Source organism: Crocodylus siamensis, chromosome 7 (assembly GCF_052110815.1).
Source record: "Crocodylus siamensis isolate JL-2025a chromosome 7, ASM5211081v1, whole genome shotgun sequence".
NCBI lineage: Eukaryota > Metazoa > Chordata > Crocodylia > Crocodylidae > Crocodylus > Crocodylus siamensis.
In genome coordinates this window covers 64,574,040-64,586,316 of record NC_143401.1, presented here as the reverse complement: position 1 = coordinate 64,586,316, position 12,277 = coordinate 64,574,040, and the positions used below count along the sequence as shown (strand labels likewise).

Genomic DNA, 12,277 nt, shown 5'->3' with positions numbered 1-12,277 from the left:
GGGTGGTTTCTTACTGTCAGGAAATGCTATATGAAGTACAAAAGCACAACCATGAAGTTCAGATACAAATACATGCACAGGAATGCTCTGTCCAAAATAACACGTAACCCTCCTGCCAGGTACCAGTTGGCAGCAAAAAGGGCCAGGTTCACATTTAGGTGTACTCCATTAATTATACCAATGGCTCAATCCCCCTCCCTGAAATCGGGGAACACTAAATTTCTGGGAAAACTAAATAAAATCTGGGAACTCTAATATCCTTCATAAACAAAACCCCCTCCTTTGCTAGCAGTATAAACACAAAAACCCAAATTTATTGCAGAAAATAAAAACAACACCCCCCCCCCGAAAGCACTGAATATAATTTAAAAACACTATTTACTACAAAACAAAATCTATAGGTAGCACCTTCTTGGGGAGGCTTCATCCTGGCCCAGGCAGTCTGGGACTTGGGGATCCCAAAAGGGTAGTTCTGGGGGCCTGCACCTCTATACCTGCCCTTCAACAATAGGTGGGAGAGGGGAACCTACACCAGAGAGTCCTATGAGCTGCTCCTTGGGTTCACTGCACTGCAGGAAGCTTCTTGAGAGCATGGGTCCTTCTGTGTTGCAAGAGGCTCTTGCTCCTGGAGAAGAAGAGCGCCAACCTCCACTTCCACATGGTGGCTTTGAGGAGTTAACTGTGGCTTTCATCAGCATACCACATCTAAAATTTTCTAGTCCCAATCCCAGCCAGTTTTGCTGGGCTGAAAACTGCAAAGGAGTTCGGAGGAAAGGTAGTTTGGGCCTGAACTGGGCAGCAAAAGCTGGCTAGGCTTATACTGCCCCAAGGCCTGGATCAACAATAAATGCCAGGTTGCACCCTGGCCCAAATCTGCCAGCCAAAAAAATAGCTGGGGTTCAGCCATACAGCTAGGGTGAAACACAATAGTTGTGAAACTGCAAAAAAAAAAAAAAAAAAAAAAGGCCAAGGTCTATGGCTACAGCCTGGACATCCAGCCTCAGCTATACCACCATAGTATTAGCCTACTCAAGACTTGTTTGACCAAAACTGCTAGAAAAACAGTCAGGACTCCATTCCTGATCAGTCTGCTCCAGGGATTAATACCCCCATGGTCTTATCCCACTCAAAAAAAAGGTGGGGGAAAGGAAATAGGGGTCTTGTCAGACTTTCTCTGCCTATACCTGAGGCTTTCCCTTCACATAGCTTTGCTTGCCTCTCCTGTGATGAGAAGGTGGGGGGAGACCCCACCCCCTCCATGGGGAGCAGTTTTTCTGGCTCTCAATTCAGCTGTGCAGCTCTTAGCAGCCCCAGAAGAAAGAAAGAAGAACCTTAGTTGAGTTGTTCTTGTATACCTGGTGTGACATCATCCACACTTTGTGCAGTTAGGGAGTGCCATGATCCAGACTCTCTCTTACTCAATCTGCATGGAGAATCTGCTGCTATCTCTGGTCAGTTAGGCCAGAGGATTTTACATATTTTGCCCAGACACAACCCCTTGCTTTCCATGTGCAGCGCACATGGCCAAAACAACAGGGGCCATCTTGCCCACATAAACACACACACACACACACACACACACAGAGTACACAAGAGCCAAAAGTACACTTTACCATACACAGTCTAAGTATGAGTGGGTATTACAAACATAATATAAATAAAACCTGAGATAATTCATGTTTTCAATAATAGAATCATAGAGAATTAGAGCTGGAAGGGACCTCCATAGATTTTCTAATCTTATCTCTTTATTGGGACAGAATCATCCTTATCCAAACCATCTGATACAAATCTGTTGTTTAACTCTTAAAGAACAACACAGTCAGCCCTTACACAACACAAAATATAACATCCTAACCTGCCACAGCTAAAGCAGGAGAACCACCGTGGCCAATGTCCACCTTCTGAAAATGTTGTTAATATATACTCAAGAGAACCCAGGAAGAGGAACACAGCTGCTGCTAGAGGAAGGTAGCCCATACCAATCTGACCATGGGGTAAAATTCCTTCCTGACTGCAAATACGGTGATCTCTCTGACCCTGAGCCAAGAACCTTCAGCTTTAAGGCACAGCAAGAGCATTGGCAGTTAGGGCCCTTTTCTTCCATGACTGGGCACCTCAGGCCAGGGGAGTTTCTGCCTGGGGGCAGCAGGAGAGTGCAGGTTACCACCATTGCAGACATCAGCTGCAAAAACACAACACAAATTTTACTTTTGGGGTGCCACAAAATTTAAGCACTTGTGATACAACAAGGAGCTATGACTTGCATTCACTTCGTTCTTGTGCCATCATAAAAATGGCATCTTGTGCCATCAACATCTGCTTGCAGACCTACAGTGTGGAAACCTAGAGAACACTGCCTGCTTAAATAACTCAGAATTTCTTGTTCAGAAGAGTCTGAGTGCCCTGAGATTCACTGTGGATCTAGTAGAAGCTCTAGGGCTTAGCCTGAGTCCATATTACACTGGGCAATGTGGTATAATTTTAAGATAATGTGTGCTGCCAATTGCATTCCAATTTAAATTTATGACGATACCTGAAAAATTACAAAAGCTCATTGTCATATACTGTCAAGACAGAAAAAGGGAACGGTCATAAAATACATCCATGCTAGTTTTAACCTTAGGGAAGAATGGAAATGAAAATGCCATGGGGGTTCAGCATGGGGTAGAAGAGCTACTTCACAAAGAAACTCATTAGAAAAGCAATCAAGAAATATGACTTAAATATATTTAATATATTTACAGTTCATAAAAGAAATGTTGTGTTTAATGAGTCTGATCTGGAAGGAACACATATTCCACACATTCCACTTCTTATTTTTAGGAATAATAAGTATTAGACTCTTAAAGTGATTATTCTTACAAGAAAGATTTAAAATAAGGTTTCAGTACCGTAACAGTAATGCCAGAATAGATCTAATCTCAGGAAAACCCTTCCTAATTATAAGAATAGTAGGGCAATGGAGTAAGGTGCTTATGGAACTCATGGAATCTCCTTCCCAGGTTTTCAGTTAGAAGCTTTATAGGTTTTTAGAAATAGTGAGCCCTGTATTAGTGCAATGGGTTGGCCTAGATAACCTTTGAGGTCCCTCCTACCCTAAGAGTCTATGTTTCCCTTCTTCTGGTTACTCTTTTCTCCTTCATTCTATTCTGCCATTTCTACTTTGACCACAATGCCCAGGTGGGCGTCTATAAAGGTGATCGCATGTATAACTTCCAATGAATTATTTTGCTTTAATCTGGGCCCAGGTTCCATGGGCTGGTACTCTCTACTACACTCTACATGTTTTTATACAGTTTCTAGGACAGTGATTTTCCAGTAATAATTGGGGCTGTTAGATATTGCTCCAATGCACATATCAGAAGCTTGATGAAAGTTAATGGATTAATTAAAGTTAATTAAAGTTAATGAAGAAGCAGGACTAAAAAAAAAAAAGGGGGCTTAGATATCCTACGGGCTGCCAAATTTGCTTGTCATGAACCACAGAAGATACCATATTCTTTGCTGGATAAGATCCTAACATTAATTTCCAGGCACCACCAATTTGCTGGTGAGTTTCTTACCTGAAAAAAATCCTCAAACAAATGCAAGGTTAACGTGCAACTTAGGTGAAGGGAAGATAGAGTCACTGGGGCAGGAGCTGATAAAGCAATCATTGGAGAATTCTCATTTAGACAGCTGGAGTTAAACTTGTTTACCTCTAATTAAGTTCTATGCTTATATAAATAAAAAGCCCAGAACAGGGCAAGTCTTTGGCTACCCTCCACATCTGTCTTCCACAGCTGCTTGAGAAAGGCTTCCACTTACAATGTGCTCAGTTTCAATTTTCATCCCAAATCAGACAAAACTTGGTAACCTGTTTGAAACATGAAAATCGTGCAACAGCTGCTAATCTTCGGAATGTTGTGATGTTCTGAAGTTAGTACGGGTTGGGGTGGTATTTGCTTGAACAATTTAATCCTTGCCTGAAAAGGAAGCAATCTTCAAGGCCAAGAGAGCACTCTACATGTGCTAAATTGCTTGAGCATGTTGCTGTGTCAGTTTAAAATGCACTTAATCAGGGTGCTTTTACAGATTGTCTTTAAACCTTTCTAAATCTGTGGAATGAATCATAGATTCAGTCAATTAGGGCAAGAAGGGACCTTGGGAGGTCATCTAATCCAACTCCCTGCTCAAAGTAGGACCATCCCCAGCTAGATTATCCCAGACAAGGCTTTGTCTACCCAGGTCTTAAAATCCTCTAGTGAGAGTTTTTTCTAATATCTAACCTAAACTTCTTTTGCTGCAACTTAAAACCATTGCTTCTTGGTCTGTCATCTGTCACCACTGAGAACAGTCCAGCTCCATCCTCTTCAGACTCACGCTTCAGGTAGCTGAAGGCTGCTATTAAATCCCACCTCAGTCTTCTCTTCTCTAGACTAAATAACCCAGTCCCCATCGGTAAAGACCCTCATAAGTCATGTGCCCCAGCACCCTATCCATTTCTGTTCCCCTCCTCTAGACTTTCTCCAATCTGTCCACATCCTTCCTGTAGTGGGGGACCCAAAACTAGATGCAGTAATCCTGATGTGGCCTCACCAGTGCTGAATATATGGGAATAATCACTTCCCTCAATCTCCTGCCAGAGCTCCTACTAATGCAATCCAGTATGTTGTAGCCTTTTTTTGCAACAAGGTAATGGTGCATGGAATTGTACCATCTTAAGTACAGGACTTGGCACTTGCTTTTATTGAACTTCATGAGATTTGGGCCAATCCTCCAATTTGTCTACATGTTTCTGAACCCTCTAGCATATCTACTGCTCCCCTCAGTTTGGTGTCAACTGCCAACTTGCTGAGGGTGCTTTCCACTCCATCTCCCAGATTGTTGATGAAGATATTGAAAAAACTGACCCCAGGACCAACCCCTGGGGCACTCCACTTGATACTGGCTGCCAACTAGACATTGAACCATTGATTACTACACTTTGAGTCCAATGATCCAGCCAGTTTTCTATCTGCCTTACAGTCCATTCATCCAACCAAGCCATACTTTCTTAGCTTACTAGCAAAAATGCTGTGGGACTGTAATAGGTCTCCCTCCCCAGCACCATCTTCCTGGTCATCCACGCCTTAGGTGGGGTGCCCTTGAAATTCTTCTGTCCTGCCCTAATCTCACCTGTCATGTCTTGATGGAAACTATTATGGGAGTGGGAGATTGTGTATCCTACTGGGTATGTTGGGGTCTCTCCTAGGATGACCTGACCCCTTTTTTTCTCTAGCGAGGCCTCTCCGTCCAAACCCACCAAACAGGGTTGGAATCCAAGGCTTTAGCTTTTCCTTCTAGTGCCTGGAGGCTTGTGATCCTTTTTCTGCTCCCTTCTACAGCATGGCACTCTGGCTCACAGGCGCTGGCCCCCCACCAAGGGGGGTCGCAAGTTCAAAACCCAGGTGCACCCCTGCCAGTCCAAGCAAAAAAAGAACCAAAAAAGAAGTATATATACTTGCACCCCTGGGTGCACCAGGCCTCCCTGGCCTTTTTAATATTGTCCCAAACTTCCTTCTTACTGGCACTTAGGCTCTCTGCAGCCCTGTTTCACTCTGTGCCTCCCTGGCACCGGGGTCTATGCCCCAAAAGCTGCACCCTCACTGGTGCCAGGGTCTGTGCCCCAAAAGCTGCACCTTCACTGGCGCTGGGGTCCCTACTCCAGAGTGGGACCCCAAAAATGAGGCCTTCTCCATCCCCTAATAGCCTCACCCAAACCTCTGGTTAAACAGCAAACAAAACAAGCCCCTGGGGTATAACATATATTCACGCCGCTTGGCTAAAACATCATGCAAGCCACCCCAAGGGTGCTCCATCTCTCACCAGTATCAGGAGCTGCCCGTGCAGTCAGGCCTCTCCCCTTTGCTCTCGCAGGCAGAGCTCCTTCCCCATTGGCTGCCAGCAGGGAACTGCCTGCCTGGCCTCAGCCCTGGGGTTTAAATGCGAGCCAGACCCTGCCCTTTCTGGTCAGCTGACCACTGGCAGGTGTGGGTCACTAGCTCCCTCTGGTTGCCCTAGCAACTTGCACCTGGGTTATCCCTGCTCTACAAGTATCAGGTGCCTTAGTGCCCTGCTACAGAGACACTGCATCAAAAGGTTTGCTAAGGCAAGGTATATCACATCCACGGTATGCTCCAAGGTATCCAAGGTATGCTCTCCCCACATGCAGAGCCAATCATTTTATCGTAGAAGTCCATCAAGTCGGTCAGGCATGGCGTGCCCTCAGTGAATACATGCTGAGTCTTCCTACTCACCAACTTCTCCTCCAAGTGCTTAGAAATGGCTTCCATGAGGACCTGCTCCATGATTTTTCCAGGGATTGAGGTGAGGCCGATTGGTCTGTAGTTCCCTGCATCCTCCTTATTCATTTTCTTAAAGATGGACACTAGCTTTGCCCTTTTCCAATTGTCCAAGACCTCTCCTGATTGCCATGAGTTTTCAAAGATGGAGTCAATGGCTCTGGAATCACATCAGCCAACTCCCTAAGTACCCTTGGGATGCATCACATCCAGCCCTATGAACTTGTACACATCCAGCTTTTCTACATAATCTCTAACTTGTTCTTTCACTGCTGCTGGCTGCTCACCTCCTCCCCAAACTATGCTGCCCCCTGCAGCAGTCAGGGAGCTGACCTTGCCTGTGAAGACTGAGGTGAAAAAGGCATCGAGTATTTCAACCTTTTCCACATCATCTGTCACTAGGTTGCTTCCCCCATTCAGTAAGGGACCCATATTTTCCCTGATCTGTTTCTTCTTGCTGACATACTTGTAGAAACCCTTCTTGTTATGGTTGATGTCCACTTCTAGCTGGAACTCCACTTGCCCTCTGGCTTTCCTGATTTCATCTCTGCATGCCCAAGCAATATTCTTATACTCTTCATTTTTTCAAGTTTCCACTTCCTGTAAGCTTTATTTTGTGTTTTAGCTCATTGAGGCTGTGTGTAAGTGTGCAGGGCTAGGGTTGAGTGGTGATGTACCACCCTCTTGTGGCTGAATGACTCCTGCTTCCTCCCAGCCCTTGGGACCTTTGCTTTTACTTTCCTGCCATGCCTTGATGTTGTTTGGAAAGAAAAGGTTTGGAGGCTGCCAAAGGCCCAAAGGGAATCCAGTCCCCTGCCAAGTCATTCTCTATGGGTCATGTTACACCAGGTGTATTTATGGCCTCTGACCTCCCTTATAGCCACACCTGTACCTTGCAGATGTTACTAGTTATCGTCTCAATGGAGCAATTTGCCCCAACTCAAGGTTTCACCCTTCTGGACTCAAAGCCTTTGTGGGAGTTTCAACCATTCTTGCTTTGGCTCTTTCTATCTAGCTGGGCCTGCTTGCACAAGGCCCATTGTGTAAGGACCTTGGCTTCTGGTCCCAGTCTGGGTCTCCTGGGCCCTTGGTCCCTGTCTTACATACTCACCCTTCTCAGGCTCTAGCCCTGCACTTCCAGCCTTAACTGCTTCTATATATTCCCGCCAGGCTCAGGCTCTTGTCTTCTAGGCTTCAGCCTGTCTTGTATACAGGTCCAGCAAGGCTCAAAATCTTCTGTGCCATATTGGGCCCTCTTGTAACTGGTGCCCTTTCCCCTTGACAGGGCTTAAAGCTCAGTGTGCCCTTCAAGGCACCCCAGTCATTCCACTTCAATGTCCTTCCACTGCTATAAACCAGAACATAAAGGCAGGCTATCACCTCAGCAAAAGCCTTCCCACTCTGAGCAAACAAACATAATGAAAGAAAAATGTAAGCTGTTGCTTGAACAAAACCATTCCCATCCTGGGTAAATAATCATAAAGAAAAAGCAAGCTATTGCTTTAACAAAAACATTTCTTCACTCTAGGTAAACATAAAATGAGGCAGCCCTCATCCCCTGGGTTCTTAGCATCCTGCCCTCAGACTGCTTTGGTGCCTGCAAGAGGGATTTCCCAGGCAGCCTCTCACTCTCTGGAAAGTTCTACTTCCTGACAGACAGCATCTGTGCATCCGCTTTATACCCTCAGGCAGGCATTTCCTTATGTCAGTCAGGTGACTCCCACATTCATACAAGTGCTTGCCTTTAGGACTAATGGGTAGTTCAGTCATCTCTGCTGCAGCTTAGATCTCCGTGCTTCGGCTGCTCACTTGCTAATGCAGCTGGCTAGTCAACTGGTTAGTTAGTAAGAGGAGCTTCTGGCTTCCAGTTACAGTAAGTCAAAACAGTTTTAAAGCAGTCATATGTTAAGGCCTACCAGTGGAGCATCTGATGAGCAAGGGTGTGGCCATGAGCCAGGCCATTATCCCTCCTCTGTGAGCAGAGCCCCAAGGGCTTACACATGACAAAAGTCACCCTCCCCACCCCACCAAATACTCTTCATTGGGGAGAGCCACCTGTGTAGGGCAGAGGCTTAGCCCTTTATGGGGAAAGCTATGTGCCTGGCCTCAGGACCTGGGACCTAGATCAGGGCTCCTAGGGTCCCTGGAACAGACAGCATGGTACCATGCAGCCAGGGGTCATACTGACTGGGGGCAGATGGGAGTTTGAGTTAGATGGGAGTTAGAGCTTGAGATGGTGGAAAGCTTGTCAGGTGTAGAGGGGTTGGGAGCTGTGCATCCTGGGATGCTGGATGACTGCAAATTGGTTGCTTCACCTCCATGAGTAGACTAACAATACCCTAGCTCAAGCTAGGTAGAATGGCTCAAAGATAACCCATGCCCAAAGTGAAGTAATGTTAAGAGGCTTAGATGGCATTTGCCACAGTTTGGCACCCTCTGTGTGGATGCTCCCATTTAAGGGTCTTTAGAATGGTTTTAAAGTAACTTGTAACCCCACCCAGAGTGAGAATCAGAGATGGGTCTAGTTATCCAAGTTGCATCTGGTCCTTCAATACTTTGCAGCTGGATAAGGGGTGGTCAGTCAGTGCGTTTAGAATGACCAGATATAAAGACAGTGATATGGGTTGAATGTGCATAACTGTCACCCATCATTTGGGATTGTTATAAAAAGCAATTAAGATCCTTTAGGGGGTGAATAGTTGAAACAAAGGAGGCTCAACTCAAAACAGTCACCTGCAGAGCTAGAGATAATAGATGATATTATCTTTTAGATCTGTTTATATCCAAGGATCAAAAATCATACTTAAAATTTATTTTGCTATGCTTGAAATCCTGATAGGTAGTTTTAAATACAATGGGAAAATCCACAAAATGACTTAGACTGAACCTTGCAATCCCCAAGGTATTTAGCCCCTATACTTGGATTCTCAGTCCTATAGAAGGCATCTGGAGTTCTGTGGAAGGTTACTGGCCCTTATGTCACCCCAAGGCCCATCCAATGAGCTACAGTAGAGATAATACTCAAATTGAGGGATTGCCACTGCTGACTGTCCCTTAAAGAAACTTGTATGAAAGTAAAGATATTGGCTAAAAAGAACTGGCCATGCTCAGGTGGTTAGGAGCAAGGGGCTTCAGGCAGTTTTATGTTTAATTTGTCTCCTAGTTACACCTCTCTCCGTTAGTGTACTTGCTTAATAAAGTTAATCTATTTCTGAGTGTTGACTACAGCTCCTCAACTGAACTTACAACATCCACTGTGTTAGGAATATTTCAAACATCTTAGTGGGATCTACATTTTGTTCATTTTTACCCAGAGTGACTTTAATATAACTGAAATAGTCCTTCAAACAAGGAATGTAAGCTAGTCAGTCTTTATGAAGCAACATACCTCTCTGTTAATAGGAATGTGGTGAAAACATTGTATATTTCTTCTATCATTCTGCAGCAATAAATCAATATAGGACTGGAACCCCTGGGCCCAGACCCTTGTGTTTGCAAGCTAACTTTTTCCCCAAGAAATTTGCAGTCACCAAGTTACAGTGTTACACAACTACAAAGCACAGAACCTGAAACTTGAAAAACACTGAGTATGAAAAAGTGAAAGAATTGAGCTACCAGTACACCTTCCCAAAGCAACAACAGGGAAAGGATCAGGAAATGTCTGTTCTTTTAGAAATGGCATTTAAAGGTTTGTTTTTTGGGAATTAACGTGCACACAATACATATATATATATATGCTTGAGATCACATTTTATTGCACTTCAACAGCTTTAGAACACTTCCACATACACAACATCTTGAAACATATCACAAATTCTTACTATAAGAGATTTACAACACTTCTGAATACACAGCACTCCTGGTTTTGTTACTCAAGTCAGCAGTCACTGCAAATCAGATGTTTTCTGGGTGGGAGATTCTGGAAGCAACAACATATAGTTGTCCATGGGTGAAGACAGGATCCTAAAGGAACACTCCTACTCTTTTTAATGTTTGCCTCTGTGCTTTATTCATAGTCATGCTGAATGCCACCTGCACAGGGAACTGTCAGCGTGTCCATGTGAATAGAAATGTGTCGTCAGACAGCTTCAGTACTATCTGAGGAATTAGAACTATTCTTTCTGATCCAACAATTTTTGCCTCAAGTAGTCTGCTGCTAATGACGGATTGCATCAATAGCCATGTTCCATTTCACAGACCATCCTTAGGGGCAAGGTTTCGCAGAAGCATGATGAGCATCCCAGACTTAAGGTGGAGCTGATGTGGGGGCAAATCTGACACCTTCATAAAATTCCAGTACTCAGTTGGTACAGCCATAACACTGTCATCCTCTGAAAGAGCATCTGCTCTTGTACCAGTCCATTCTTGGCCTGGAAATTTTGCCACAATAGCATTGTTGATCTCCTGTACAATGGAGTAATGTGGCATAAAAATAGCTCTTTCAGATGTCCATCCTGGATTTTGATAATTATCCAATAGAATTGGAAATGTCCATTTTATCACTTCTGAGATATCCAAAGGCATGCAGAGCTCAGGAGTCAGGGTAATGATTTTATCAATATTTGGAACTTGGCCATTTCCCAGATCCAAAAGCCATTGAGTGTATTTTGCACTTTGTGCATCAAAACCTTCCTTACATACTCACATACTCTCATAAAATTGGAAAATCTGGAAGTGTTTCCACAACTCAGATCACTTCAAACTTGCCTCTACTATTTGTGGCCATGAGGCATTTTTCACAGCAGGTAGGATTTGTCAAAAATCACTCCCAAACACTATCAACTTGCCACCAAAAGTGAATTGCTTTGCAGCAAATCTCATAATATTCACTCTACAGCCTCCAGCATGTACCGATAAGTCATTGGTGCTTTATCCTAGATGATGATAGCTGCTTCTTGAATCAGCTCAGCAAGTTCATACTGTGCTGATATGCTGCAGGTGCTGGTTTTCAACACATTCAGAGGTACCTTAATCTTGAGTGCCCCTAAAAAATTTAGAAAATTTAATATTTATTTACTCCTGGATGCCTGTCAAAGATGAAAGGAGCCAGGGGCAGTAGGACCCAGGGGAAGCTGGTAGCAGGACCCAGCAGCAAGGCTGCCTCTGCCCGGCCCCCACACCAGAAGCCCCTGCCTAGCAGAGGCTTCTGGCCAGGGACCGTGGGGCTGTTCCTGCTGCCACGCACTGGAGAGGGAAATGCGGTCCTTGACAGCTTGCCAAAACTTGGTAAGTGATCCTCTGCCTGAAATAATTGCCTGCACCGGTATAGTTCTTCTGCTAATGCATTTGACAGCTGTTGAGTAGGGATGTCCTCCAAGAATGAGCAAGTTTGCTGTCTGAGATCATGGCCTATTGATGGAAGGTGATAGTCCTTCAACCCTTTGCCATGGTTGTTTAAATGTGTCTCAATATCAAGAACAATCATAGCATGAAGAACATCTCTAGACAGTGAAGCTGGTTTTGTACAGAGCTCAAAATTATCAACCATTGCATCAATGTGACGTTCAAGGAATCCTGCTGGATTTGATGGGTTGAAAAAGAGGAGCATTGTGACATACAGCTCCCTTATCTGACTGCACATGTGCGTAAGTGCAGCATCAGATAAAACACTGTCCCATTCATTGTCATCCTGATTCCCAGTGGTTGGCAAGCCTCCTGATATGAAGGGCACGAATGGCCAAATGCAGCTTATATATAGTAGGGCTTGAGAGCCCAGAACAAACTTGACATGGCTATGTTCAGTACCATATGTACTGAATATGGTACATATGGTACATATGTACTGAATACATATACATATGTACCATGTATATATACATATGGTATATGTATACATATACCATATACATATACATATGGTACATATGGTACATATGTACTGAATATGGTACATATGTACCATATGTACTGGCTATGTTCAGTACCATAATGGCCTGAAAGGTAAAGCTGCA

At 44.3% G+C, this 12,277-nt stretch overlaps 1 pseudogene; it reads right to left on the bottom strand.

Annotated features, from left to right (window-relative positions):
- Positions 1–10,850, bottom strand: part of LOC149859890 (lipase member M-like) — a 32,715-nt pseudogene extending 21,865 nt beyond the window's left edge.
- Positions 10,851–12,277: the final 1,427 nt, after the last annotated feature.